The sequence below is a fragment of the Homarus americanus genome, unplaced genomic scaffold, assembly GCF_018991925.1.
Source record: "Homarus americanus isolate GMGI-L3 unplaced genomic scaffold, GMGI_Hamer_2.0 scaffold21642, whole genome shotgun sequence".
Classification (NCBI taxonomy): Eukaryota; Metazoa; Arthropoda; class Malacostraca; order Decapoda; family Nephropidae; genus Homarus; species Homarus americanus.
In genome coordinates, this window is record NW_024732554.1 from 65985 (window position 1) to 91451 (window position 25467).

The 25467-nt window shown below is 44.6% G+C and overlaps 1 protein-coding gene across 1 annotated transcript in view; it reads right to left on the bottom strand.

Annotated features, from left to right (window-relative positions):
• The window catches only part of LOC121868902 (irregular chiasm C-roughest protein-like), an 81415-nt gene extending 57515 nt beyond the window's left edge, over nt 1-23900 (bottom strand). Inside the window, exon 1 of the mRNA XM_042369916.1 lies at nt 23334-23900. The gene's annotated coding sequence lies outside the window, so the exon portion shown is untranslated. The remainder of the gene's footprint in view (nt 1-23333) is intronic.
• Between the last annotated feature and the right edge of the window lie 1567 nt (nt 23901-25467).

The window sequence follows — 25467 nt, forward strand, 5'->3', positions numbered from 1 at the left end:
CACCTCCACACACCTGCACCTCCACGCACCTGCACCTCCACACACCTGCCTCCCCCAAATGGACTCACTCAGGCTTCCCTCTGGCCGTATGCCATAGCAGAAAATGACACATAATTGCCCGAATCAGCTTGACAATTAATGCCTCCAGCCGTGACGACCTTTAACCATTGTTGTTTGCCGTGCAACACAAGACGCAATAATTCGCTGTTATAATTGCGCAGCTAGCGGGTCTTCTCCTCCCCCTCCTCCTCCTCCTACTGCTGCTGCTCTTCCATTTGCTCCATCTCCTCTTCCTACTCACCCCTCCTCCTCCTCCTCCTCCCAATCCTCCTTCTCTTCCTCTCTCTCATTCTCCGACCTCCGTGTTTTTGTCGCTCTCTTTGTTATAGGAAAATTATCTCGACCTGCGATTATTGGCTGAGGCGACTCCTGTTGGGTTTTTTTTCCTCCACGGGATAAGGTCAATATTCTTTTGTTTTTGTTTTCTGAGGATGGAATGGCCGCCAAAAAGTTCTAAACAGACGAGCTCACATCTTTCGTTTCCGCTTCGATAAACAACATTTAGTTCAGTGGTCAAGAAGGCAACATTTACTGGAAACTATTGTCATTTTTGTTTACTTCAAGATATCTGATAATTTTTTCATTCATCTGTAAACAAATAATCACCGTAATTTCCCAAATGCTGAAGAATTTATCGTAAATTTCCATATACCGAATAATTTGCCATAGATTATCATATATAAGAGATTTTACCGTAAATTTTTAAAAGCTGGGGAATATATCATCAATCCCCAAATGCAGGAGAATTTAACGTAATTTCCCAAATGCTGGAGAATTTACCGAAAAGGTAGACCAATAAGGAGCATAGCCGAAGTCCTTAGCACCTCGAAGGAGCTTTACCACAAAGGAAAGAACACATTGGGAGCATCTTCAGCTGTAACAGAATTAGCATATATTTGCATACGTGAAAGATGTCTCGCGGGGACTTATTTTCGCGAACACAAAGTCAACCAAGACGTCGCGAAAATAAACTACGAACGACTTTCTGATATTAGATGCACACCACCTCTCCTCACCCCCCCAGCACACCCCCCTCCACCCTCTCCTTCACTATCCACCTTCACTATATTGTTTTCCCTTCAGTTTCATAATCAAGATGTTGTTTGTCCTTCGTTTATATTAAGTCTCGCTTTGATTACTTTGTCATTTTCTTGTTTATTTTCATTTTCCTTTTTTTTTGTTATGTTAATTTACTTTGTCTCAACTTTGTTTTGTTTCCTTTACATTTATCATAATTAACTATTTTTATAATTTCTTGCCTATTTTTCCCTCTTATTTCCCTTTTATTTTCTTTCAATTATTTACTTTTTACTCCTTTAAATAAGTTGTTGCTGTGTTTAAGAGTGAGCTGGAGAGAGGGAGGGAGGGATAAAAGTACGGAGAGAGGAAGGGAGAGATAGCGGTCGGATGAGGAGAATGGAGGAAGGAGTGAGTGAAGGAAGGAGAAAGATAAATGAGGAGGGAGGAAGAGGAGGAGGGAGGGAGATTGAGGACAAAATCAGATTAATACCACAAAACAACAGGTATTAAGACATTCCAAGAGAGACGCAAGAAAATGAGTGAAGAAGGAGGAGGAGAATATGATGAAGAAGACGAGAAAGGAGAATTTGATGAACAAGAAGAAAGAGAATAATACAAAAGAGAAGAAGAAGAACAAGAAGAAGGACCTTGAGGGAGGGAGCCAAGAACCTGCTTCCTGAGGCCACACCCCCCCACCCTCCTGCCCCTCCTGCAGGTGGACCACAACACAACAGGTAACCATGGAGTTCTCGCCTCACATACACCTTCCTGTTTACCTCTGTTGTTTCTCTCTATTCTCTATTTAATGTCTCTTTCTACCATTTTATTTCCATTCATTGTCGTTCACCTATCGTCATTTCCTTCTCGTGTTTTATCCAACCTTCTCTTCTTCTACCTTACACCAGCTTCCTTCTTTCTCCATCATCATTTGTCCTTTCTTATCTACTCTCCTTCCTTACACTATCCTCCCTCCTTTGTTATCTCCTTCTTAATACGCAAATCATCACAATTCGCTCCTTCATCGTCCCCCTCCTTCTCCCCCGCGTCTTCCCATTTATCATGATCCAGGGCGGTTCCCTCCACCGCTGTCCTGGGCTCGGGGCGTCGTGGCCTGAGGTGCTGTGGCCAAGACCATCTCGAGGGACCAGTTGCTGCAGCTGCTGAGGACAACACCTGTTGCATCACGCCTCTGGGCACCTATTGTCCCCAGGGTATGTGAGAGGGAGGGAGGGAGGGAGGGATATAGGCATGAAGGCAGAAAGAAAAGTAGGTAAGGAGGCAGGAAGAGAAAGAGAAATATGGAAGGAGGGAGGGAAGTATGGAGGAATGGAAGGAGGTAAGTAGGGAGAGGTGGAGGAAGGGCGGTAGGGAGTGAGGGAAGGAGTGAAGCAGTCATAAAGGCAGGGAGGGAAGGCTGAGGGGAACACAGGAACAAACGGGTGACAGCAGAGAGACGGAAAGACAAAAAGGGAAGAAGAGAAGAGTAGAAGGAGATGAAAGATAGATACAAGAAAGTAACAAACAGCAGATAGATAAAGAGAGACAGGGAGAGACAAGAGACAGATGACAACGCCGGGGAGACACACATATATTAGCCACATCGGTAAGGTACACATGACGACGGCTCATCGGCTAATTGCTTGGGCTGAGGAAAATGGATTGATTACCATTCATGTGGAAATGAATTAAATTGGAAGGGGGGGCGGTACGGGCGAACTGAGAGGCGGAATAATTTAAGGAGGTGGTGAGGAGAGGGAGAGAGGGGGGAGGAGAAGAACGGTGGTAGTGGGGTGGGAAGGGGGGAATGTGCTAATTGGGAGAGTCTCAGGTGTATAACAGGTGCACGAAGGGGAAGGGCGTAATGGGAGTGGGAGGGAAGGGTTTGTGGGAATTGGTGGGAGGAGGTGGGAGCGAAAGATAAATTTAGGAAGTGAAGTTGAAGGACGGATAGCCAGCCATAGAGATAGAAATAGATAGATAGATAGACAGATAGATCGATAGAGAGAGAGAGGTCGACTACTACCTCACAAGGATGGGAGAAACTAAACAACAAAGAGCTGTCTAAAGATGTATCCCTCCCTTCTTCACCCCCACCCCCTCCGGTAGCAAGAAACAGCTCAGGTGTGTCCAGTCACCTTTTTAGAGATGCTGAGCAATTACGTGAGGCAGGTAGAAATCCACACGACCTTCAAGTACAGGTGAAATGAAATTTGTCTCGTCAAACGCTTCCATAAAAACGAGATATTCTCCTGAACACTTACCTACCAACACAGATAAAATACACACACACACACACACACACACACACACACACACACACACACACACACTCAAAAATAAGAAATATAGAGAAATCCTCCAAGACAACATGATAGCCTTGTAATCACCCGGGAGCCGCCTTAGGCCACTAGGTCTGACGCCTGCCAGCTGTTCTCCATTACTCTCGACCTTATGGGAAGCACACGCACAGACCAGGCGTTATCATTACACGTTTAATTATGCCCTATCTGCTTAGTACAGAGAGTTATGGTCACTGGAATTACAATTTGGGGTTTGTTTTGGCGGTGCTGTTGAGAGCCAGGCAGGACTAAATAGCCCATATGTGGAATTTGCTGTTTTAATATTATTCGGTTTGTGTGTGTGTGTGTGTGTGTGTGTGTGTGTTGCCCGTCTTCACTTGTGTGGGGTTTAAACGCTGATACTCAAGCTATCTCGGGAAGGTTATTGTAATACTGAGAGGCGGGAAGGCGGAGAAGCGGAGAGGTGGGGAGGCTGAGAGGGGAGGGAGGAGGAGGAGAGGCGGGGAGGGCTGGAGAGGGGAGGAGGAGGAGGCGGGAGGAGGAGGAGGCGAGGGAGGAGGAGAGGCGGGGAGGAGGAGAAGGGGGCGGGGAGGCTGAGAGGTGGGGAGGCTGAGAGGCGGGGAGGAGGAGAGGCGGGGAGGCTGAGAGGTGGGGAGGCTGAGAGGCGGGGAGGAGGAGAGGCGGGGAGGCTGAGAGGTGGGGAGGAGGAGAGGCGGAGAGGCTGAGAGGCGGGGAGGAGGAGAGGCGAAGAGGCGGAAGCAACGTGTTTTGATTTTATGTGGTCAATTATTTCTTCCCTTCCAGCTGACTAAACTCCATTTCCTTAAACTGAAGTAAAAGTCGAGTATAACGTTAGTCGTAAAATTAAAAACATATTCATTTTGTATTATAAAAAAAGAGAATTTGTAAAATCTTCATAACAAAACAGTGTAGTCTAGTCTTTTTCATAGTTAAAATACATTACTTTCTTCCATCCAACTGTATCTTGAGAAAGGTCGGATTAGGCCCTCAGCTTATTTAACCTCATGATTAAATACTCTAGCGTTCTGGACACACACACACACACACACACACACACACACACCTTGTCCATCACTCAAAAAACATTATCCGCGCCAAATCTTTCCAGAAGTTTAATACACACACACGCGCTCAAGACCCCTTCCTCTCTCTCTTTCTCTCTCTCTCTCTCTCTCCCGTAGCTCAGAACAACAGGTACAGTCTCGTTCAAGATTCTTCGAACACTGCTGGAGACAGCTGGCAACTCAGGGCCGTTTGTTTACTATAGTACGTAGTATAATATAATACGAAACAACAAAGCCCAACCATTAATTAAGAAACAGGGAACTAAGTAACCAATCACCGATAACCTTTTACATTCATTCATAATTTTTACTTCGTACTATAGTAAAAAAACGGCCTGGAGTTGCCAGCTGTTTCCAGCAGTGTTCGAAGAATCTTGAACGATACTGTACATCTTCACACCTGAACAACAGGCACATCTTCACACCTGAACAACAGGCACATCTTCACACCTGAACAACTGGCACATCTTCACACCTGAACAACAGGTACATCTTCACACCCGAACAACAGGTACATCTTCACACCTGAACAACTGGCACATCTTCACACCTGAACACCAGGTACATCTTCACACCTGAACAACAGGTACATCTTCACACCCGAACACCAGGTACATCTTCACACCTGAACAACAGGTACATCTTCACACCTGAACATCAGGTACATCTTCACACCTAAACAACAGGTACATCTTCACACCCGAACACCAGGTACATCTTCACACCTGAACAACAGGTACATCTTCACACCTGAACACCAGGTACATCTTCACACCTGAACAACAGGTAAATCTTCACACCTGAACATCAGGTACATCTTCACACCTGGGTCTTAAGTAACTCCTCCCTCGCGTACCTGATTCGTTATATTATCCCGTTGCCTTTCATACCTCAGCATCAAAGAAAGTCATGAGGAGAAAGCACACACTGTGAACACTTTCTCTCCCTGCACCCCTCCCCCTCCATCCCACCACCCACGCTCATTACGCCGTGTTCTTTGGGCTAACATTCCATCAGGCTTCAAGGTAAGAATTCTCTGTTCCAAGTCTTACTCCTCCTCACCCACCCCGACGGACTATAAATGAAGCGCTTTACATTAGGGTCGGAAAATAGATGTGTGTGTGTGTTGGGGGGTGGAAGGTATCTGTGCTGGAGGGTGGGGGAGTGTGTATAAGGAGAGGAGGGTGTGGCAGTGTGAGAGGGGGTGGGGTGTGTGGGGGGGAGTATGTAGGGAATGGAGGGTGTTGGAGGGAGGGTAAGGAGTGTAGGGAGTGTGTGGGGAAGGAATGTATGTATGTGTGTATGTGTGTGTGTATGTGTGTGTGTGTGTGTGTGTGTGTGTGTGTGTGTGTGTGTGTGTTCACGTATGATTTTTGTGTACTTGTTTTTTGTTGTTCTCTTTTGTTATTTATTTTAAGTTTGCTCTCGAGGAGGAAGAGGTCAAGGACGAGTCTGGGGAAGGGGGAGGAGAGGAGAAGGAGGAGGGAAGGAGAAGGCTGGGGAGGAGGAGAAGGAGGAGGAGAGGGCTGGGAAAGGAGGAGAAGTAAGAGGTAGGAGGCTGGGGGGAGGAGGAGAAGGCTGGGAAAGGAGAAGAAGTAGGAGGCAGGAGGCTGGGGGAGGAAGAGGAGGAGGCTTGCGGAGGAGGAAGAAGAAATAAAGAGGGCAATAAGGAAGAAGGAAGTTAAAGAGAGGTAAGAAAGAAGAAGGAAGGAAGACTGAGAGGGAGAGGGAATGAATAAGACTGCCTCCTCATGACTTAGTCTCGCTACAAAGACCGGACTAACACACACACACACACACACACACACACACACACACACACACACACAGACTTGGGGGAAAGTAAAGAAGAAAAACAAGAGGAAAGAAGAATATAGGAGAATGTATAATAAAAAGGAAAATAAAATAAATAAAATAAAATAAAATTCAGGAAAAATAAATGCAAAAGAGATAAAAGATGAATAAAAATAGAAAATAAAGTTAAAGTGGAATTAGTGAAGGAAAGATAAAAAAACAAAATAAGAACAGAATGTCAACAACAGAAAACGTAGGAGGAATGTTAACTATTTATTAAAACTAGAGAAGAGAAGCAATAATATCTAAAGCGGAAGAAACGAAAGAAGGGATAGATGAAATAATAGAGAAAGAGGATACAGGAAATATTGTAAAAACAAAACAGGATGAATATGTGAAAAGAAAGAAAGGTTGGAGAAAGGAAAGGAAGAGGAGACGAATACAAGAGAGATATGAAGTATAGTTATCATAGCCTCTTGTGACCTCACCTACCGTGCCAGCCCTTCATGCTGTCCAATATTTTCATCAAATCTACAAAACACTCGTCCGTTTTTTGACGACCATAAATCGTGTTTCAGATCAAACATTTCGCTCCCCTAAAAAATTGGTGCAGTTAACCCGGCGTTGTGATTAAACATTGCCTTTGTACAATTACTCTACACAGGAGAATAAATCTATGAAATCTTTTTGTTTTTCAATCATCGCTGTGACTATGTGACTACGGGAGCTTTACCCATAGCTTACCAGGAATTGTTTCCGGGAACTCTCTTCCTTGTAGCCGACAGTGTGAGTAAGTTTTGTGTGACAGAAGGACAGGTTGGTACACGGAGTCCTGCGAGTGTGTAAATATGTATCTCTGCTCTCTGTGCTGCCGTAACGAGTCAATACAAACAACTGTTGGTTCAGGGTCGTGTCGACACCATCAGCTGTGTGTGATCGATACACAGCGATGGTCTACACGGGCGTCATTATACTGTTACTTCTCTCCATTGTATATCAGGTTGTCACGCGGGAAGCCTCGACGTAAGGTGAGCTGCTGGCCGGGAAGAGCCCAGGCGTCTACTAGTGAACACGATATATAACTTGATCCCTACTTGGGGCAAAGTGGGTTTCAAAGGAGATGTTTTACACCGTTTCAGGAATGTTTTGATGTGAGTATACTGTACTGTATAGTGCTAGTGGTAGGAAGGCTGGTGGTAGGAAGGTGTCAGTGATGGTGGTTGTCAATCATCCTCTGCCACCACCATCACACACTCAGGCTGACAGACGGATGACCACAACAGGAGGAAGTAAATAGGAATAAATGCAACTGAGGTTTAAATTATGCAAATTTGGTGTCTATTTAGAATGTGGATAGAAAAAAGTTAAAAAGTTCCTCTACACACACACGTCTCCAGACCCAGTAGTAAGGCCACCACACTCTCCACCAGTCGAAGGTCTCAGTGAACCCGACCACTGTAGTCTGTACCAAGAGTAATGGAACTTAGGACCCACTAACCCACTAACGGGCCTTCTCAACCACCAGGCCTAATCAGACTCTAATCGACGCTTACCTCGTAATTTACCTCGTACTAAGAAGTTATCATTACAGCGTCATTATGTTATCCCATTAATATTACCATTAATTCCCGTCTCTCGTGTCGTGAAGCGGTGTCTTGCGTTGATGTAAGTCTGGTGAGGATGGACGAGGGAGGGAGAATGGGGAGAGATGAGGGGTGAGGGAGGGGTGAAGATGAAGGGTAAGGGAAAGGTGACGGTGGAGGATGGGTGAAGATGAGTAGTGAGGAAAGGGTTAACGAGGTGAGGTGAGGTTAGGTTAGGTTCGCGCTAGGGGTGCCTATACTTCAGGTGATTATAAACAGCGTACAGGAATCAGCAACTAATCATGATCTACTGTAAACAAACTGCTTAAACAAAGGATCAACAACCGCTATTTCCGAGAGAGTTACAGCCTCATCAACCAATCAGGAGCCACCATAAAGTAACTATTTAAACAACTGATTAAACAGACATAACAGTAACAGGACCCAAAAAACAGAAATAAAACGGTAAGGCTGATGCATAATGTACTCGACGCTGTCCCGCACCAGAGGCTTACCCACCTGACAATGACGCTACGAGTGAAACTTTTACACTTACGCCTCCTTGATGACCGAGGTGTACAAGCTGTAGACGAACATAAGCAACAGGACTCAAGCGGTGTGATGTAAGACGCAACTCCCTTATTATTACTCAACTATCTGTGATGAGTGAATGATCTACTTAACAATGTGAGCTTCAAGACCTCATTAGTTATTAAAGCATAGTAATAATAACATCAACATGGAGTTGTATCCTTAGGGGGAGGAGGAGTCTTTTGTTATCCTGAACCACGAACCCCGAGATTCAGACTAGTGAACCCGAAGCAATAGACCGATACATTATTCTGTCCATAAATGTTTCGGATTCAGTAGTCTGAATTTTCGGGGTTCATAGTTCAGGGGGAGAAGCGAACCGACTTTAGTAGTTGACTGTTCAGTACAGAGGCACGACAGTGATATAGTTTAAAAAGAGAAGAGAGAGAAGTAAAGAGAGAAAGGTGTGAGAGAAGAAGTGTGTGAGAGAAAGGGTATCGTTTTCTCTTGTCTCACGGCTCCCATTTCTTTTCTTGAAAGTATAAAAAAGTACTGTCTGAACCACTTCCGAGTGCTTAATGAATAAACGATGTCAGAGTACCTTCCTTAATGTTGTCTTTATATTGTCTTAAAATCCATTCTGACGTTTAGATATGAGAGAGAGAGAGAGAGAGAGAGAGAGAGAGAGAGAGAGAGAGAGAGAGAGAGAGAGAGAATAAAAGTAAAAATGGGAATGATAGAGAAAGAGCCAGCCAGTGTCACAGAGACAAAAAGATGAGCCCTGAAGTTGCAGCAGTCGTTATCTCCGCCAGAGAGCGCTGGAGTGAGGCGTTACGAGCACCGGGATATAGAAGGCGGAGGTCCCTCTGGCCTCCCGGACTACTTCTGGAGGCAGGGAGGGATCACACCTACACAAAAAGGACGCCACCTCCTCCTCCTTCCTCCGAGTGTGACGGTGCCCTCACTTGTCTCACCAACATCTGGAAATGGTTTTCAGGGGGCGCAGAGGTAGCGGCCTCAGGCTCCCGGGTCTTGATGAGAGGTCAACACCGCCGAGTACAACCCGAGGCCACTTGAGATGCGGGTACAGTCAGGCCTCGGGCGGGGCCGGGCAATGGGCGGGGCCGGCCAGAGGCAGGGCAGGGTCGGGAAGTGGACTGGGGTGGGGTGGGGGGAGGACTGGGGGGAAGTGTGGAGAGGCAAGTCAGGGGCAGGGCTGGCCCTCGGGCTGTGCCGGGCTAGCAGGCTCCAGCCACACATATACGCAGGTTAATAAGCCTCAGCCGGGGGTAAGTCCTAGTGAGGCCAGCACGGGTGGGAGGAAGTGAAGGAGGGAGGCAGGGAGGGAAGGAGGTAGGGAGGGAAGGAGGTAGGGAGGGAAGGAGGTAGGGAGGGAAGGAGGTAGGGAAGGAAGGAGGAAGGGAGTGAGAGAGGCAGAGAAGAGGAGGGAGAGGCAGGGACGAAAGGAAGGAGTCAGGGAGAGAGTAAGGAGAGGGAAGGGACAGGGAGGGAGGGAGGTAGGGAGGAAGGTAAAGAGGGGGTAAGGGAAAGAGGCAGGGAAGGAGTGAGGGAAGTGGGAGGCAGGGAAGGAGTGAGAGAAGGGGGGGAGGGAAGCAGGGCAGGAGTGAAGGAGAGCAGGGAGGGAGGGAGGGAGGGGGGACTCAATCACCACTAAATTATCATAGAAAATATTGAGTCCAAGATGTGGAGGTCGAAAGCCTTCCCACACTACGAGTGCAGACAAGACTTGGCCAGACACGGGGGATGAAAAATTTTAGTGGCTTCCGACCTACTGCCGGACCTCCTACACCATCTTTAGAGGCCCCGAAAAGAGATAAAGGAAAAATACTGAGGTATCGGGTAGCCATTACAAAGACAAATGGCACGAACCTTAACACAGGGACGACGGTAGTAGCTTCCTGCACATCTTTAACTGAGTCTTGTCGTCCACCTCCGGCAAAATGAACTATGAGGAGTCTCCTTTACCGATATTTGTTGTCTATCATCTGGGCCACTTAAAAACGTCCATGTAATTTTATTTTATGATTTAACTCCATTTTCGTGTGTGTGTGTGTGTGTGTGTGTGTGTGTCTGTGTCTGTGTGTCTGTGTGTCTGTGTGTGTGTGTGTGTGTTAGAACCATAACTCCACCTGTCACGGACGGTAAGAACCAAACCTCTGCAACTTAATCATACCATCACGTTGAAGAAAAAAAAAGGTGAATCGAGTTAAAACCATTTGCATAAATCACGGGCAAGTCGAGAGTGAGGGTGAAACCGGAGACCGACTAAGCCAGCCACCAGACCCTCGCCAGGAGATCCACTGTTGTAAGTCTACCGTTTTCTTCCTGGGCTTTCACAAACTTCTGTTGTTGTGTAAAATTTCTGTTGTTAAAGCCTTTGTTTGTTTTTTTAGCCACACTGGGGAAGGGGGGGGGGGCGTCTGTATACTCTTTCAGGAAGTTCTCGTTGTGGTCAGAGATCTTTTTTGAATTTCTGTTTGTTGTTCTATAATTCCCGTTGTTGTTCTATAGTTCCCGTTGTTGTTCTATAGTTCCTGTTGTTCTCCTATAGTTCCTGTTGTTGTTCTATAATTCCCGTTGTTGTTCTATAGTTCCCGTTGTTGTTCTATAGTTCCCGTTGTTGTTCTAGAGTTCCTGTTGTTGTTCTATAGTTCCTGTTGTTGTTCTATAGTTCCCGTTGTTGTTCTAGAGTTCCTGTTGTTGTTCTAGAGTTCCTGTTGTTGTTCTATAGTTCCTGTTGTTGTTCTATAGTTCCTGTTGTTGTTCTATAGTTCCTGTTGTTGTTCTATAGTTCCCGTTGTTGTTCTATAGTTCCCGTTGTTCTTCTAGAGTTCCCGTTGTTGCATTACACTTCCCATTCTTGCTATAGAGCGCCATCTTATTATTGATCTTGTTCTTTACAGTTTTTGTTCATCTACAAATCCCCTTGTTGTTCCCCAGCTCCTGACGATGTTCCATTGATGTTCTCTACCGTCTGTTGTGCTAAAATTCCTGCTGATATTTTTTACCATCTTCTTTCTCTCAGGTCTTGCGCTGTTTCCCTGGTCTTGTTGTGTCCCAGGATTCTATTGCAGAATTTTGATCTTTATTAGTATTGCTTCCAATACCTGTTCTCGTGTAATAGTTCTTGTATCACCAATGTATCATTATTGCGACACCTAAAAGTACTATTCCCACCACATGTTGCTAGTTCATGGCTGTTATGTTATTGTGTTGTTGTCAGGTAATAGTCCAGGATAAGTATTGATTTCCTCACAGCATTATTTTCACCCCTTTACGGTGGTAGTCCCGTCACCTGTCGTTCCATAGCTCCTACAATATAGATTTTCTTCGCACCTTTAAGGATTTTCTCGGATCCACAAGTCCACCTTTCTCAATCACGTGAGGGGTCTCCTTTACGAGTTTTTCGAGTGAGGGATCCCACCGTTTCCGTAACGAGATTTACCTTTCCGGAATTTCTTCACAAGTGAGGTAGTCCACTTTTCCGAGGAAAAAATGCCATTCCATTCTAGGTTTTTCCCACCATCAGATGCAATAGTCCAGTGTTTCTCGAATAAAGGATCTTGTTCGAGGATTACTAAGGAAAACTAGCATATATTCCCAAAAGGTCTCGGTACTAGAATCCTTTTCAGGGAGTTGTGTAAAGTACCTAAGGCATCTGTATGATCCACCTCATAGTTATGAGCAGTTGTGACTTTAAATTTTACTCCGAAACATAAATAGTGTTTAATCGTTGGCCACGTGCCGTCAAATTGACTTACGAATTGTTGATGACCTTTAGCGAGTGAGTTTTTTCACCTGACCAATACATATTCACCGCGTTTCCACATTTACGTTTTATAATATCCAGGCTCTAATGAGGTCAAATATATATATATATATATATATATATATATATATATATATATATATATATATATATATATATATATATATATATATATATATATATATATATATATATTCTTCCTCTCTGTCAGCTGTCTTGACCCATGTGCTGTCCGTCTGTCTGTCTAAATATAGTTTTAGTTTCCGGATAGCTGGTTCCGTAGAGTTAATTTCTACCTGATAGCTTCCAATTAGCTACACACACACACACACACACACACACACACACACACCCTTGGATCATTAGTGGTTGAAATAATAGCGAGAGAAAAATCAAGAGGAAGAAACACACAGGTGAAAACATTATTCCATCGGGTTCTTTGTTAGCGAATAATGAAGTGAAAGTATTATTTGAGCTAAGGGCTACGGCCGAAGACGACTTGCTATTTTAAATGATCACAAAATATTCTGAACTGAGCGCCACGTATTATTGTATTTCCTTTACATTTCCAAGTGAATTTACTGTGCATTATTAAGATGACAAATACATACATACGTACAGTACATACATTACATACATACATAAACAGAGAGAGAGATAAATATAAGGAGAAAGGGAGAGAGAGAGAGAGAGAGAGAGAGAGAGAGAGAGAGAGAGACTAAACTACTCTCATAAGATTAGACTCGGGTGTAGTTATAGGTCAAATTTATCACCTTAAAATGTTTATAATGTTTTTAAACGAGAAATTCTAATATGAAACAAGTTTATGAGCCACGCCTCCACGGTTTGTTCTCTGTCCTCAGCTCCGGCCAGAGAAAATTTGTCCCTGCGTGTGTTAAGCAGATGAGATATTATTAACAACCCCGAATTACGTTGATAAATAAAAGCCATAAAGTATCTTGTAATTGAAAATGCCGTTGTGTTATGTTAGTTTGGTGGCCGTCCTGGACAGTCTGGCCAACCCTCTCCTAGGTAGGTGCAGTAGTGAGGGTTTTGAGAGAGGAGAGGAAGGACAGTTCGGTTTGTCCAGTTTATTTCAGAATTATAAATAGTTGTTGTTTAGGTAAACTTATATAAAATGCAAATTCTAAGGGAAAGTTAAACAAAGATGATAAGTAAATAGGTGACATTTATCAGAGAGTTATTGTCATGATGAGGAGAGCCATGAGGATAACATTATGAGAAATACGAAAATAAAGTGACACCAAAAACAACTAGAGAAAGAATCACACACACACACACACACACACACACACACACACACACACACACACACACACACACACACACACACACAGGTCACAGCATAAATGGATTATCGACCGATTACTCCTTAAAATGCTACTGACGTTTTTACCAAATAGAATATTCTTTTTTTTCTGCTTTAAATAGATGGAATTTTTGGTCATAAATGGTAAAAGGAATTTTTTTTATCTCCTATCATAACATAATATACGTAAATTAGGTTAGATTAATGGTTAGGTTAGGTTAATGGTAATGGTATTAATTTAAACTTTTTTTTAACACGATCATCACCACACGAACCTATTTGAATATTCGAAAAAACAAAAAAATCATCACTATTTCACTACTACCCATGCTTAACGTGACATACTGTACACACGCATATGAGAGAGAGAGAGAGAGAGAGAGAGAGAGAGAGAGAGAGAGAGAGAGAGAGAGAGAGAGAGAGAGAGAGAGAGATAGAAATGTATACTAAATTACAAAAATAAACGACAAGATTTAATTATGCAAAAAAGAAATTCAACTGGAGATTTACAGACATCAATAGAGTTGAAGAGCACTTACCCCAAGCAGAGAACTGGTGAGGGGAGAGAGAGTAGTGACGGAGAAGTGAATGGTGAGGGTGGGAGTGAGTGGTGAGGGTGGGAGTGAGTGATGAGGGTGGGAGTGAGTGATGAGGGTGGGAGTGAGGGAGGGGGTGGGGGAGGTGGAGGATGAGGGGGGAGGAGGATGAGGGGTAGGGAGGAGGGGTGAGGGTGGGGAGGAGTGATGAGGGTGGGAGGAGGTGATGAGGGTGGGAGGAGGATGAGGGTGGGAGGAGGAGGATGAGGGTGGGAGGGTGATGAGGGTGGGGTGAGTGGTGAGGATAGGGAGGAGGATGAGGGTGGGAGGAGGATGAGGGTGGGGAGGAGGATGAGGGTAGGAGGAGGGGTGAGGGTAGGAATGGAGGATGAGGGTGGGGGTGAGTGGGGAGATAGGAGGTGAGGAGGTGCACACTTGATCCAGCACCATTAAACTGATCGTGGTACTGTGTTTTTCTCTTTGTTTTACACACATCTTTGGTCATATTTGTGTGTGTGTGTGTGTGTGTGTGTGTGTGTGTGTGTGTGTGTGTGTGTGTGTGTGTGTGTGTGTGTGTGTGTGTGTGTGTGTGTGTACTTATCTCAATACATACCTAAGTTACCGACACAATAAAAACCTGTGAATACGTTAAGTACTTCCACAATTGCACAAGAAACGGGAACAACTTTCACAATAACTTAAGTGAATACACCTCAGTTTTTTATTTTTTTTACTCGGTATCATGGGAAGAAAAAATGGATACTCCGGGATACAAGAGAGTGCCAAGCCCCCACTGTCAACATGGTCGACTCTCCCAGCATAAAGGTGAGCCACTGTTACTCTAGGCTTGGTGGCACAGGTGTGGGGGCTCCAGCGGCCGTGAGAGGCAGCACTAGTACGGAGAAAAACAACGTATGATTAATGCAAGTCTTAACACGGCTGCAGTTGTTGTTGTCCGCTCTTCATTTTTCTTTGTATGTATGTATGTATGTATGTATGTATGTATCCCCTCACACACACACACACACAATCATAAGTCACCCTAACGACAACTACAATGATAATAATAATAATAATAATAATAATAATAATAATAATAATAATAAGAGCGAAAAACACAATAAAGGAGAGTAAAGGTCACTGAAGGATAACAAAGAGCGAAGTAGAGTGAATAGTCGACTGAGTTAATTAACTAATCAGTCAAGCTAATAAACCAGTCAGTCAATCAAACAAAGATAACATTCAATTAAGATTTTCAACCAATCAGTCAAGTTACTCAACCAATAAAGATAACCAACCAAACAAGATAATCAACCAACCAATCAAGCCAACCAATCAATCAAAACAACCAAACCAATCAATCAATCAAGCAGTCACTGGAGCAAGATGATCCATGGAGATAAGGTCATCATAACATTTGGGAAGTTTACCAGAATGGGATGATGACCCTTAACTGCGCCCTTTGACCCTTAACTGCGATCACTGACCCTTAACTACGACCACTGACCCTTAACTACGACCACTGACCCTTAACTACGACCACTGACCCTTAACTACGACCTTTGACCCCTAACTACGACCTTTGACCCTTAACCACAACCATTGACCCTTAACTACAACCATTGACCTTTAACTACGACCTTTGACCCTTAACTACGACCTTTGACCCTTAACTACGACCTTTGACCCTTAACTACAACCATTGACCCCTAACTACGACCTTTGACCCTTAACTACGACCTTTGACCCTTAACTACCTTTCACCCTTAACTACAACCATTGACTGTTAACTACGATCTTTGACCCTTAACTACGACCTTTGACCCTTAACTACGACCTTTGACCCTTAACTACGACCTTTGACCCTTAACTACGACCTTTGACCCTTAACTACGACCTTTGATCCTTAACTATAACCATTGACCATCAACTAGGACCTTTCACCCTTGACCTTGATATCCATTACTGACCACCTGTTAATTAAGGTCACTACAGTATAAGCAAGTAGGAATCACCTGAAGATTAGCCCCCCAGATTAATTCCCCTTAAGATGATCAAACACCCTAATACTACCTGAGGGTCTTTAGGTTAGGTTAGGTTAGGTTAGGTTAGGTTAGCCCAATGAAGCAGCCAACTGTGCAAACAACCAGCCAATTATCCAAACAAGCAAATAACCGGTCAATCAAGCAGCCAACCAGCCAATCAACCATACAAAACACCGGTCAACCATCCAATCAACCAATCAACTACCCAAACAACCGAGACACAAATCCTATCCAACACGACCAACTTTCCATCGTCAACCATAGCCTGAAAACTCTTATTCTGCATCCTGGTAGGTGAGAGAGAGAGAGAGAGAGAGAGAGAGAGAGAGAGAGAGAGGAAAGAGCGAAAGGAGGGAGAGGGATGGAAGGAGGGATGAAAGAAGAGAGAGAGGATGGATGAAGGAAGGAAGGAAGGAAGGAAGGAAGGAAGGAAGGAAGGAAGGAAGGAAGGAAGGAAGGAAGGAAGGAAGGAAGGAAGGAAGGAAGGAAGGAAGGAGAGAAGAAGGAAGATAAGAGATAATGGGAGTGAAGGAAAAAGGGAAATAGAGGGAGGGAAGAAGGGAGGGACAGGAAGGGATGGAGGGAGGGAGGTAGGGTAGGGAAAGAAGGAGAGGGAGGGAAGGAAGACTACACGGGGGTCCGGAAATGGGAAAACACTAGTTTTTGGATGACACCGTCGACCAACAAAACCTTTAAAGACGAGACAGACAGACAGACAGACAGACAGACACACACAGAGAGACAGAGAGAGAGAGAGAGAGACCAACGCACCCAGCCTCACCAACCAACAAGCAGCCTTTCTCTCTATCTCACAGTTTAAAGAAAGAGACACTACCGCAGGAGAGCTTTATTGGGTCAGAGATATCCAAGAGACAGAGGTTCATTGAGTCTTTGGAGGCCGCGCGAGACACCAACCACCTGCCTCTCCATTAAAGTCTCTCTTATGGGTTTAAAAATAGAGAGAGACTTCCTGAGGTTGAACTTTATTGTGTCTCACGAGCGTATAAGAGACTCCTGGCCGGGTGGGAGGGTAAGACTCGAGTTTACCAAGACTTAAAGACACTCCTTGGGGTAGGGTTATTGAGTCTCGTGGGTAAGAGAGACTCCTAAGGTACCTTTATTGAGTCTCTGGGGGTAAGAGAGACTCCTAAGGTACCTTTATTGAGTCTCTGGGGGTAAGAGAGACTCCTAAGGTACCTTTATTGAGTCTCTGGGGGTAAGAGAGACTCCTAAGGTACCTTTATTCTTTCGTCAGTAAGAGAGGCTTTATTGATCCCCGGTGTTGACATTAAATAAACCTCCGCAATTACTTTACCGTGTGTCGTGTGGTTAAGAGGAGCGATTTTGTTGCGTTAACGAACCGGGAGCTTCTCGAGGTTAAGAACGTTGTTGCTTTATTGAATATTTATAATGGAATCTGTATACTCGTATAACAGAGTGTGTGTGTGTGTGTGGTGTGTGTGTGTGTGTGTGTGTGGTGTGTGTGTGTGTGTGTGTGTGTGTGTGAGTGAGTGAGTGAGTGCAGAGAGTGTGTGTGTGTGAGTGTGTGTGTGTGTGTGTGTGTGTGTGTGTGTGTGTGTGTGTGTGTGTGTGTGTGTGTGAGTGAGTGAGTGTGTGTCGCCTGGCTTACTGGCTGAGTGTTTCTCATTTCGGGATAATTTGTTTTTCTATCCGTATGCTCCGTCTTCTTCAAGGGACTATATATAACTCTGTCTGTCTCTCCCAGGTGTACCTAGGGTGTAACTGGGGTGTACTCTGGGGTTTAACTGGAGTGTACCTGGAGTGTACCTGGAGTGTATGTGGAGTAACAACAGGGATATGTATTTAATTCATAGTGTTTCTCATAAGTAAAGAAATCCCAGTCAGAATGTAAGGGTACAGTCCCATAAAGGGTGTGTATATCCCGTAGACTACACTGATAACGTGTAAGTGTCCCTAAATTATTATACCACAGTGGGTGTACCATGGGTGATAGTGGTGGGTCTGGTGGGTCAGGGGTGAGGGTAGAGGTGTGGGTGATGGTGGTGGGTCAAGGGGGGTGGTGGTGAGGGGTGAGGGTAGTGGGGGGTGTGGGTGATGGTGGTGGGTCAGGGGTGGTGGGTGGGGTGAGTGGTGGTGGGTGGGGGTGAGGGAGTAGGGGGTGATGGGGTGATGGTGGTGTGGGTGAGGTAGGGGGGGGTGAGGTGGGTCGGGGTGAGGGTGGGGGGGTGTGGGGTGATGGTGGTGGGTCGGGGTGAGGGTAGGGGGGTGTGGTGGTCAGGGTGAGTGTAGGGGGTGTGGGTGATGGTGGTGGGTTGGGGTGAGGGTAGGGGGGTATGGGTGATAGTGGTGGGTCGGGGTGAGGGTAGGGGGGGTGTGGGTGATGGTGGTGGGTCAGGGTGAGGGTAGGGGGGGTGTGGGTGATGGTGGTGGGTGGATTGGACTCAGCGACCTAATAGCGAAGGTCTGTTCTTGGATTTCAAGGTCGTAGAATCGATACCCGGGTCAGTATTCGTTGTGTCTTCATGGTCAAGCTACTTTACACTCCCCACAACCCCCTCCACCTACACTCCCCACAAACCCCCCCTACTCCACCCACACATATCCTCCCCCCCCACACATAAACAAGGGGGAACACCGGCCTTCCCGTATTGTCTGTTCCTCAACTTTCATTTTATTGCTAATTTATTATGTATGCTAGAGGGTGTACCACTGAAGGTGTAGCCTACTAGGGTGTACCACTAGGTGTACCACTAAAGATATACTAGGGTGTACCATTAGGGCGTACCACTAGGTGTACCATTGAGGGTGTACTACGGTGTACCACAGTGTAAAAAAAAAATACACAGGTATAATATGTCTTACCCCACACAGTAACACAGACCCACGTAGGTACTGTATCCTGGTTGGGTTAACTTAAATAAACATCAGAAAAATCCCCACTTTAACCAGGGACAAAGCCTAACAGTTGAATCAGTAATATAATGTTATCAATGGTTAATGAGGATTATATATACGATTAAAACAACAACAGCAATGAAAACATTATTACGAATATACCTTAATTACGATAAACTCAGACAACGATTTATATTCCGATTGCAGACCTAACCTAACCTAACACCTGGGTGGCTTTAGAGGAATGGCTAGTCTTAAAATATTTCATGATATCACCCAGATCCTCCCCAGGTGCTGTAGGTAATTCAGGAATTTCGTGTTTATGAGTTAACAGGGTCACCAGCTGAGAGTTGGCTCATATGGTGGTATTATTTCTGTCCTGGGATTAGGTAGCACCTTTTCTCCGACTCATATCTCACCATGCACGACCCACACCTGTACACAACCCACACATCATTGTACACGACCCACACATCACCATGCACGACCCACACTTCACTGTCCAAGACCCACACAGCACTGTACATGACCCCCACAAACCACACCTGTACACGACCCAGACATTAATCCATCTCAGGTAATAAATTAACTGTACAAAATTAATGTTCTTCAGTCTGCTGTATTTTGTGGTCTATTGATACTGACTTGCATACGAACACCTTTCTTGCGACATCAACAGAGGTGTGTGTGTGTGTGTGGGGGGGTTATGAATGTGTGTACGTGCGGGTGTAGGTCAAGGATACGAACTCTCAACCTTTCCTATACGACCTGGATATAGTTAGTCATACACGATAGGTCTTCCTCTTCTCTTTCCTTATCTAAATGAAGGTCACGTAACGCACTACTCGCTCGACCAACAAAGCTTCACTCATAACATAAACTCTGAGTCCAAAAGAATGAGTATAATTACTTGAATGTTCTATAATCCGTGTGCATGTTTTCATCAAGTAATAAGTTGTGTATATCTGGTCGCCTCCAACTAGTGTGTAATACTTTTTTTTTATGTTTATAATTTTTTTTCTATTCGTTTTAAACCTCGATACAGTGTTGAGGAATAGTTTTGTTCATAAAGGTTAAACTACTGTAAACAAACAACTCCTTCAAGATGATAAGAACTGGGGGTGTAAATGTGGTTTATATTTTGTTTATAAAGGTTAAACCATCGAGAAGAAACAATCTTAACCCCAATTTATTCCTTCAAAATGCCAGGTTCAGTCATCATTGTGACAGAATATAACCGAAGTACCTTGAGTGATCCTGGTGTGTGTGTGTGTGTGTGTGTGTTTCAGGGTCATTCCTCAAGTTCAACAAGGTAAGAACAAGTCCCTTTACAGGTCTCGTCCTCCAGGCTGACATCAGGGCGTGTATTGTCCATCTCTACCTCCAGCAGGCAGGACTCTGAGGAGGCAAGCCTCACCCCCCTCAACAATGTAGATGTTATTGAAACGAAGCCGACCGTGAGGAATCTTTTGAACGTCTTCGAGCTCAGCAATTCCACTTGATATCTAAGGAAAGGTTAAAAAGAGAACAACAACAACAACAACAACATCGGCGACCTGCTGTTTTACGAAGCGTTTCGCGGGTAACAATCTTATCAAATCAAGTTTACTTAAATTTGTTACGTGTTTTGTTTTTCTTTCTATTTTATATTTAATTGAAACACAAATCCATATTCGTTTACTCTGAGAATATAAGTTACGTAACATTCAATATATATTCTTTTTTTCTAGTAAACCACACATTGCACAATTTCTTGGATTGCATAACTACTGCAATATTGCATGACTGTGTGAGGGAGTAACACCAGCCGTGAGTCAACGTTGTTGCTCCTGCCTCAACAAGTAAACATTTTGCTACTGAAGTTTTGACTCTAGGGCTGATATATTATCTTACTCTATCCATAAAAGATGACGTCTACAACACCCCCTTTTGTTGTTAAGTCAATACACGACTGAAGAAAACACATTAAATAATTACATCCATTTGCTATAACTGATCTGAACTGAGGAAGAATATTATCGATAGCTCTAAATAAAATAATACATTAAAGATTTATGTTGACATATACTGTATACTAAGACTTAGGTAACGCCGTCCCTTCTGTGCCTTACGAAGACCCACACTTTCTCCTCACCGCTCGAGTCAAGGCAAAAAAAAGTAGGAAAAAAGTAGCGGTGTAAGAGTTGTTCCCCGCAGCATAAAACCTACGAGACATGAAGTAGGGGACTGACTCCTCCTCCTTCATTTACGTCTTGTGGTGTAAGCGTGATTGGAAATATAATATTTAACACTCAATTACTTTCCTTCTGTTACCTTACACCTCCATTATCATATTTAATGAGGTTGTGATGCTATGGTGCCACTGTGGCGTCTTGTGGGTGATTCAGACAGCTGTTGGCCTCTTTGTCTTTGGTTGAGATTTTACTGTTTTCTAAGTTATTTTTCCTCCACATAACACACCCAGGGAACACCTGAGAACTCTAACCAAAATACTCATTCTCTACAGGTAATGATATTCAGGTAATCATAGAATAATAATTAGCGTTTACCTGGATGACTAAAATGCGTTCTTTGAGCGACTTAAAACGACTCAATAGGGAAGACTTTATTGCTTATTTATCTTCATCACATCACCAAAATCAACCATTATTAGACTTGACAATAATACTTGAAAAATATATATTCACTTTAATTGATACAGACCGACTAGAGCCACAATATCCCTCGTTATGGAAAAATTAATAATAATAAACTCACTTTTACCGAAAAATCAAAATCCATTACAAATTTATCTCACTTTTGAAATATGTTCTTGATTGTGTATAAATGACCAGTGAGATGTATGTTTTTTTTCCATCCTCACTTCAGATACATTAAAAACATGACACGGTTAAGTCTGTTGTTATCTCGTACAGCTTCAGGAGCCGTCAGTGATCACCTTAACATATTATCATAAGACCGAATAGATTTGTGTCAACCTTCAGCCACAAAACTGATAACTAATTTACTTGGTGATGGTCACTCCCTCTGACTTGTCACTCACGGACCTGACAACGCTGGCCACTAGATGGGGGGACGAGGCCTATGAATAATGCGTCTATCTAAGAATATCAGTCTTCGATGCTGGAGGAGTTTCGGTGAGTGAGAGGAAGAGAGAGAAAGAGGGAGAGAAGGAGATAGTTAGAGAGACAGATGGTGAGTGAGAGAGTGAGAGACTAAAACGTGCATGAGAAGTTGTCTTGGGATTTTCTCCTACTTGCACGTCTACACTGTCTCTCTACCGCACTTTCTCTCGGTTTTGTCATGTGTCTCCAGGTTTTACTTAATCACTCAATTTCGCCCTGTTGTTTCCCCTCCTTCCCCTTCCATCATTCTTTTCTTTATTCCTTTCTTTATTCCTCTATCATTAATCCCATTATTCTTCTTCATCATATCGATTATCTACTCTAACGCACTCTCCTCTCCCTTTCCTCCCTTCTCTTCATTACCTACTTTCTCCTTTCCTCCTCCTTGGGACTCTACGCCTGTTCTGACGAACCCAAATTACACAAGAATAACACCAGTATTTAGTGTTATAGAGCACACTGACCGCCGCCACTTTCATCACACACTGTAATTTCCCAGCGATAAAATGTTTAAACTTTTAATTGGAATAAACACAATATTTGTTCTTTCTTTTATCTGTACACGTATACTGTATAAACATGTATGTATATAAATAATAATTCTCGCCATAATGTTATTTAGTGAAGGATTCTGTAATATTCAATAACCTTCATCGATTACTGAAGATCGAAATATTATACAAAACTCGTAAGATCTGACCCATCGAGTTTTAACTAAAAGATACGTACCTTGTTGCTCTAGTTATTCCTCGGGTGAAAATATCCATATCGTTCCTAATCAAGACCAACACAAACGTTTACAGGCAAAAACAACGAATTCGCATAATTGATGACATTACAACGTATACCTGAGGAATGTTTTATTTCCTGCCTGACATGCAAATATTTCGTTGAGAACGGTCATCCGCCTTCATGCGGTTTAGATATTAAACAGCGAGTAAAGTTGGTATTAGAACGATATTAGCGAGAAAGATAATGAAAGACTAATCAGGTGTGATAACTTAGCGAGGAGCACAGGTAAGCGTGAAGGTGGGGGTGTTATCTGCGTGGAGTAGTACGCGAGAAATATTCGCCTCTTGTGATAATGTTTACATATTGATCTGAGAAAGTGTTACGAGCTTGTTAAAAACTTTCACGATTTTCTTCCTCACGAGAAACTGATGCGAGTTATATTATTATTCCCCTGAACTCTTAGCTTGAAAGAATGTTGTGTTTATGAATCATTAATTTGGTTTGAATCAGGAGCAGTTTTCTTACCTTGGATTGTGGGACGAAGTTGTAGTCCAGAACAAACCCACGACACTGTTAAGATTTTGGCGGAATAACGTTGAGAATCACACACACATATCACTACAGGTCTCCAGGTGTCTTTGTTCCCTCAAGCCACCACAGCTACACCTGCTCCCCACCTCAGCTATACTTCCAGGTAAGGGGGTCCAGGGCTCTCAGGCTGTGGGCTCTTCACCTGTGCACCACCACTCGTATATTTTCTCCCTCACTCTCCACGTTACAACACCGACACAAATTTCTTAGTTTTGGGATTTCTCATTCTGAAGTGCACTGTTGCCTCACCTCCACGTGTCAATTACCATATCTTATGTTTAAATTTCATAGTGGAAATACATAGAACTGTGGTTCTTGTAATTAATATTAACCACTGCGTTCGTGGAGTAACTCTCGCAAAGACACACAAAACGAGACAAGTGGGTGAGACAAACTCTGTAGTGAGCACGGGTCGGGAGGTTGGGTTGGGAGTCGGGAGCGACGTAGGATGCGTCCACCCTTGGCCGCTGTCAGAGGCACACTGAGGAGGGGGGGCGGGGTTTGTGGCGGGGCGGGCCGCGGGCGGGCACAGCGCAGCACTCCCGCGGCAACACAATCACTCCTCACCACCACTACTACTACCACCACCCCACGATCCTGCTCCTCCTATTCCTCCTCACCTGCCCCCTAACCCGCCCGTGCCCCGAGCCCCGCCCTCTCCTGCCCGCACCACCTCAATGTTTGTCCCTAGCCTCATTTCTTCAGTGCCCGCTCCGTCAGGTGTAGCAGCAGCCTAAGAGTGTCGGAGACAGAGTGCAGCAACAGGGGCAGCATCTAGTGTGGTCTGGCCGACAACAAACACTTGCCAGGCAGCCCGTTAAGGTCATGGAGCAGAGCTCGGCCGGCGCAGGTCCAGTGGCCGCGGCAGGTATGATAATGGCTGCCACGGGGCTGTGACCTCCACATCTCGCGCCCCTCCACCCACCGCCTCCACTCAGCACACCGCCACGCACCATCCCGGCATCCACCCCGCAGCACCACCACTCACGCCTTCTTACTACCAACCCACGATTACCTGTTCCCGGCAGCTCTTGGTCGACAGATATCTATCCATCCATCCATCAAACATCAGCCATTCTCAAGTGAGGAGAGTGGAGCAGATGGTATAAGGTTCGTCACAACACAGCGAGAAATATATATTTATTCTTAACTCGTGTTGAAGAAGAGAGAAGTGAACCAAGAAGACACTGACAGCGTAAACATCCGTTGTACTCATCAGCCAACAGGAAAGTCGTGCAGCGCAAAATATGGATCATTTCCGACTAACTCGTTCAAGAATTATTATCCTGATATAATCTTTGTGTGTTGTACAGAGCCCTTCTGTCTTAACACTAAGTGCTCGTCTACTTAGCGTACCGTAGTGCACGTCTACGGTAGGTGTACCTCACGTCCCGTTGTGCACGTCTACGGTAGGCGTACCTTACGTCCCGTCGTGCACGCCTACGGTAGGCGTATCTCACGTCCCGTCGTGCACGTCTACGGTCGGCGTACCTCACCTTGTGCACGTCTACGGTAGGGTACCTCACGTACCGTTGTGCACGTCTACGGTAGGCGTACCTTACGTCCCGTCGTGCACGCCTACGGTAGGCGTATCTCACGTCCCGTCGTGCACGTCTACGGTCGGCGTACCTCACCTTGTGCACGTCTACGGTAGGGTACCTCACGTACCGTTGTGCACGTCTACGGTAGGGTACCTCACGTACCGTTGTGCACGTCTACGGTAGGTGTACCTCACGTTGTGCACGTCTACGGTAGGTGTACCTCACGCTGTGCGCGTCTACGGTAGGTGTACCTCACGTACCGCGTCTACGGTAGGTGTACCTCACGCTGTGCGCGTCTACGGTAGGTGTACCTCACGTACCGTGTGCACGTTAAAATACACCATCGAGTCTTCCTTCATATCGCCAGACCAGACAAAAATAATAATGTTTATTTACCGTGAAAAAAACCCCACATGAACAATGAACGTACACCAAGACTCACTGGAACTCTACTTCAGATGCTTCATAGCCAGGGCAACCATCTTCACTCTTTAATAAAAATTTCAACGTGGAAAAAAAAACATTCA